This window comes from Aquarana catesbeiana, linkage group LG12 (assembly GCF_042186555.1).
Source record: "Aquarana catesbeiana isolate 2022-GZ linkage group LG12, ASM4218655v1, whole genome shotgun sequence".
Classification (NCBI taxonomy): Eukaryota; Metazoa; Chordata; class Amphibia; order Anura; family Ranidae; genus Aquarana; species Aquarana catesbeiana.
The window spans coordinates 62,581,067-62,587,482 of record NC_133335.1 but is presented as its reverse complement, the minus strand read 5'-3'; positions in this window follow the sequence as shown (position 1 = coordinate 62,587,482).

Below are 6,416 nucleotides of genomic sequence, written 5' to 3'. Positions count from 1 at the left end.
TTTCCCGTGCTCTATGAATGTAGGTCAGGTCTATGACTGGGCGCCAAGAGCCACTCTTTTTCTGGACTAGGAAGAGAGGGGAGTATATCCCCTTGAACCATTCGTCCTTTGGGACTTGTACCACTGCTCCCTGAGTCTTCAGAAGGTCCACATAGGACAACAACACTTGTCTCTGTTCCTCCGAACGAGGAAGAAGAGTGAAGACAAATCTGGGGGGAGGAGTACTGGAGAAGGTCCATCTGTGACCTGACGAGACTGTCCTTATAACCCAAAAGTTCGAGATTGAGGCCACCTAGACATGCCGGAAGAGGAGCAGATAAGCCCCCACCCGACCCACCTGGGCGGGCGCAATCTCAAAAAGACTTTGCCTGCCCAGATGTCTGGCCTTTAGCGGGCTTACAAAAGGATGCCTGCCCTCTGCTCCAATTTTTCCTGAATTCTCGGCCAGGCTTATATGAGCGTGCTTTCCTGGAGCGCTCCGGAGTGCGTTTTCTATACTGGGGTTTCTTCCGTCCAAGTAGATGCCTGTCCTGGGGGAGGAAGCCTGACTTACCACCCGTGGCCCCCGATATGGCATCATCTAACTTGTTGCCGAACAGTGAAGATCCCTCAAAGGGGATTTTACACAGGGTTGCTTGGAGACCGGGTCAGCGAGCCAAGGACACAACCATAAAGCCCGTTTGGCCGTGACCGATGACAACATAATTCGCGCCAATAGGCGGATCAAATCGATGGACGCCTCCCCCTGGAAGACTGCCGCTAATTTCAGTTCTGCAGCTGCTGAACTTCCGGCCAGCTCCTCCGAAACACCCTTAAGAAAGGAATCTACATTCTCCGTCCAGGCCTCCATGGCCTTCGACATGGCTGCTAGTGCCAGGGCCGATTTACAGGCCGTGCCGGCCAGCCCATAAATTTTCTTCTAATCCTGGTCTATCCTTCTTTCAAGACTATCCTTGAAGGACACCGCATCTTCCAAAGGGAGAGTAACATGTTTGGCCAGATGCATTAAGGCTGCGTCCACAAGGGGAGCATTTTCCAGATACTTCACCTCTTCTGACTTGAAGGGATATAATCTGGAGGTTTTATTTGACATGGAGGACTTCTTGTCCATCTTACTCCATTCCGCATCTATGATGTCTTTTAGTTCAGAAAGGAGCGGAAAATTTGAGCGTTCCTTCCCCAGATGTTTAAAGAACTTTTTCTGTTTGGCTGGGGGGGTGGAGGAGTCTTCCCACTTAAGGGCCTCCTTGATTGCCTTTATTAATGGTGAAACCATACTGAAGTCAAAGCCTCCAATGTCCTCTTCTTCCTGAGGTTCATCATCCGAAGAGTCAATAGAGGCAACGTAAGGCTGGGAAGTGCCCGGACCGTCACGGGCCTTGTCAGCCGGAGAGCCAGATAAAGTAGTAGACTGGCTCAACGTGTGGGGTGTATCCATCCCTTTCAGGGATTGTTGCACCACACGTTTTACGAGAGACTCCAAACGCTGGTTCTCCGTCTCTTTTTCCCTAACCGCACGGGCATAGCAACAGTCACACAGTAACTTGCCCTCCGGAACTCGTGTTCCACATCCCCAGCAGGCTCTCCGATCTGTGTGGCTGTCATGGCGGTGGGAGCGGTGTCTGGAGGAGGAATGGGAGCATCTCCTCTGGTGGTGGCTTCCAGACAGAGAGTCTTGTCTGGATCTTGAAGATGAGTGGTATTGTGGCCTGGCAAGGTCTCTGTCATTCTGGACCAAGATCTGAGGGTTCGATCTAGAAGGGCTGGAGAAAGAAAACAAAAAAGGGGGAGGGGGAGGCGAGACATAACATCAGAAAACGCAAGCATTTGCGACTGACCTCAACCCCTCCCCTCACAAGCACATACCTTGTGCGTGAGGGCTGGCCACTTAAAGGCGGTGACTTGTCCATGATTTCTGGACAAAGAGCGACACAGTACAGGTGGTCTGCAGACCAAAAATGCCCTGAAAAAGCCAAGGCACCAGTGAGGGGAATTATAAAATAATCTTGCCCCCAAAATAAATAAATATATATATATATATATATATATACACACACACACATGCCAAATAATATGCATATATTAATATTAATTTTTTATTTAATTTATGTTTTATTATATATTATTTATTTATTTATTTATTTATTTATTTTTTTTAAATCATATCCCAGGAAGAACAACATCAATGCATATTGCCTAGCATAGTAAGGCAGGCACTCACCTGAGCTAGACCAGGGCTGGGCTGGGGAAAACCGCTCCGCTCCCACTCACTGCCAGGGAATTCCCTTTATGCAGAAGCTAGTAGCAGAATTTAAATCCCCCGCCCGTGACGTCATCTCCCCCACCTTGCGCCTGCGCCGTGGGGCGGTAACCGTACTGCGCATGTGCGGCCGCCGAGCGATCCGCCGCTCTGCGCATGCGCGAGCAAAGCCTCGGTCCTGAGGAGGCTACTGCGCATGCGCGAGCAGCGAGGACGGCCGCACCCGGAAGTGCCGAGGCGAGCTGGAACGCACAAGCGCTTCAGCTGCCATGAGGGGTAAAACGGCTGGAAAAACGGCCAAAATAAGCCTCTAAACAATTTGGAAAGCTCTTTGAGGGGAAGACAGAATACATAGATAACAACTGCCATGGAGAAAAACGGACATTGTTGCAGACCCTGCCAGCCCTTGATGCGTCCAACCATCCGGCATACAGAGGCGACCATCCCTCCACCACAGGGGTATTACTCCAGCCTCTTAACGCTACTCGCCCGCCCGTGGCTGGGCCCTGAGCTGCACCGCATGAGGTATGCCACCATCTCGGATCCATCCGATCGGACACGAACATCATATGTAGGTCCATTGGAGGAGGACAAAAAAGGAACGCAGCAGCTAGTGGTGAGTGCTCATTTATGGGAATGGGGTCCTATAGCATTGGAGAGGAGGCGGGGTTAACCCACACGTAGGCTGCCATGGAGTCTGTCAGGAAATATATTTTTTTAGCAGAGACCCTAGGTAATAAAATGGCATTCCTTGCAATTTTTTAAATCACACGGTATTTGTACAGCAAAGTTAGCCCAATTTCTTGTATAATATGAAAGATGGCGTCACACTGAGTAAATAGATACCTAACATGTCACGCTTTAAAATTGCACACACTCGTGGAATGGCGCCACACTTCGGTACTTAAAAATCTCCATAGGCGACGCTTTAAAAATTGTCACAGGTTACCAGTTTAGAGTTACAGAGGAGGTCTTGCACTAGAATTATTGCTCTCGCTCTAACGTTCACTGCGATACCTCGCGTGTGGTTTGAACGTCATTTACAGTCTGGTCCATAAATATTGGGACATCGACACAATTCTAATCTTTTTGGCTCTATACACCATCACAATGGATTTGAAATGAAACAAACAAGATGTGCTTTAACTGCAGACTTTCAGCTTTAATTTGAGGGTATTTACATCCAAATCAGGTGAACGGTGTGGGAATTACAACAGTTTGTATATGTGCCTCCCACTTTTTAAGGGACCAAAAGTAATGGGACAGATTAACAATCATCCATCAAACATTTTCACTTTTTAATACTTGATTGCAAATCCTTTGCAGTCAATTAGAGCCTGAAGTCTGGAATGCATAGACATCACCAGACGCTGAGTTTCATCCCTGGTGATGCTCTGCCATGCCAGGCCTCTACTGCAACTGTCTTCAGTTCCTGCTTGTTCTTGGGGCATTTTCCCTTCAGTTTTGTCTTCAGCAAGTGAAATGCATGCTCAATCAGATTTAGGTCGGGTGATTGACTTGGCCATTGCATAACATTCCACTTCTTTCCCTTAAAAAACTCTTTGGTTGTTTTTGCAGTATGCTTCGGGTCATTGTCCATCTGCACTGTGAAGCGCCGTCCAATGAGTTCTGAAGCATTTTGCTGAATATGAGCAGATAATATTGCCTGAAACACTTCAGAATTCATCCTGCTGATAAAATCTGAACTATTATCTGATTATCAGCAGTCACATCATCAATAAATACAAGAGAACCAGTTCCACTGGCAGCCATACATGCCCACGCCATGACACTACCACCACCATGCTTCACTGATGAGGTGGTATGCATTGGATCATGAACAGTTCCTTTCCTTCTCCATACTCTTCTCTTCCCATCACTCTGGTACAAGTTGATCTTGGTCTCATCTGTCCATAGGATGTTGTACCAGAACTGTGAAGGCTTTTTTAGATGTTGTTTGGCAAACTCTAATATGGCCTTGCTGTTTTTGAGGCTCACCAATGGTTTACATCTTGTGGTGAACCCTCTTTATTCACTCTGGTAAAGTCTTCTCTTGATTGTTGACTTTGACACACATACACCTACCTCATGAAGAGTGTTCTTGATCTTCCGGGTCTTTTGGTGCTGCTGAGCTAACTGGTGCGTTCTTTCTTTTTAAGGATGTTCCAAACAATTGATTTGGCCATACCTAATGTTTTTGCTATCTCTCTAATGGGTTTGTTTTGTTTTTTCAGCCTAATGATGGCTTGCTTTACTGATAGTGACAGCTCTTTGGATCTCATATTGAGAGTTGACAGCAACAGATTTCAAAAGCAAATAGCACACTTGAAATGAACTCTGGACCTTTTATCTGCTCCTTAAATGGGATAATGAGGGAATAACACACACCTGGCCATGGAACAGCTGAGCAGCCAATTGTCCCATTAATTTTGGTCCCTTAAAAAGTGGGAGGCACATATACAAACTGTTGTAATTCCTACACCATTCTCCTGATTTGATGTAAATACCCTGCTCGCTATGGAGCTGGTTCACTCATCTCTGTAGCAGCTGCGCAAGAGTCCTGTGCATCTTTGGCTCAGTTTCAGGACTGAATTCAGGCAAAAATTTGGGCCTGATTTGTCCCTGAAACGGAGAACAGGGACGCACCGGACTCCTGCTGAGAGCCGCATCTGGCATCAGTGTGAACCCAGCCTGAAGAAATCCTATATGAGTTAAAGAACCTATTGGGTCCCTGTTTTCCTTTGGGATCTTTGGGGTTCTGTTGTTGCAGCAAATGTTTCCATTTCTCTAGGTGAATGGTAAAGAGAATTTTGTACTAAGGGATGGGGAAAAAAGACAATAGAGGTATGGCGTTAAGCCGTCAACTCCAACATTCATATTGAAACACAAAAATAGTAAAATAGTATAATTTATTCATAGAAAAATACACAGGGACATATACATATATGTACAAAGAAACATTATAGATCCCTAAGGGATCATGATAGTATAGCAAGTAAATGTAAACAAGCAATCAAGGCCGACATGTTTCGCAGTCAGTTAGACATATCTGCTTCTTTAAGGCTGAATTGCTTCTTGCTTAAATCAAAGATCTCATAGGTCATCTGGGGTGTCTGAATTAAGGGGAGACCAAGAAGAAATACACCAGCGGTATAAACCGCTTGTCAAGGAGCATGTCACGGTCATCGCTCACCAGAGAGACACCAAAAGCAAAGAAAAAGTCGATCTGAGAGTAAGAGCCATATCGTGAAAGCTATTCATATGATATGCTGGGGAGCAGGTACCTTGGGAGACCCAGAGCTGTATGACGCCAGGCAGGAAATGCACTGCACGGACTGTCGTCCACATTTGTCTTTTTGTTGGAACCTTTTTCACTGGATGCACTTGACTTCAGCAGTGTGTTTACTTATACCAGATTATATCCAATTTGATATTATCATTGAATCTGTGGACACTCTCCCTTTGACACCCAAGTGCCTTTTGTGTATGAATATCGTTCATGATATGGCTCTTACTTTCAGATCGATTGTTTTTATGCGTTTGGTGTCTCTGATGACATGCTCCTTGACACGCGATGTATACCGCTGGTGTATTTCTTCTTGGTCTCCTCTCAATCCAGACACCCCAGATGACCTATGAGATCTTTGATTTAAGCAAGAAGCAATTCAGCCTTGAAGAAGCGGATATGTCTAACTGACTGCGAAACATGTCCATATGTGTATGTGTCCTTGTGTATTTTTCTGTGAATAAATTATACTATTTCACTATTTTTGTGTTTCGATATGAATGTCTGGAGTTGACCGCTTAACTCCCTACCTCTATTGTCTTTTTTCCCTTTCCTTACTTTAAACCAGGGATGGCACTCCATGACAACAATTAGTCTTTTGTCTGGTGGGTCTTAAAATTATTTACATGACCCTAGCCTATTCTACTTTAGAATTTGGTACTAGTTGGATAGCTCTCACCACAATAAAAACATTATTTTGACACTAGGCTTCATGGACCTTAGAAGGGTAGTCGTGTTAGAACAACCAGTCTAATAGGCATTACTTATTGTATATAGACAGATAGTATTGTATGTATAGGCAGGACTCTGTACAATTTCCAATAATATTTTTTATTTAGGAAGTCACATAAACATAGCTACATAATACAC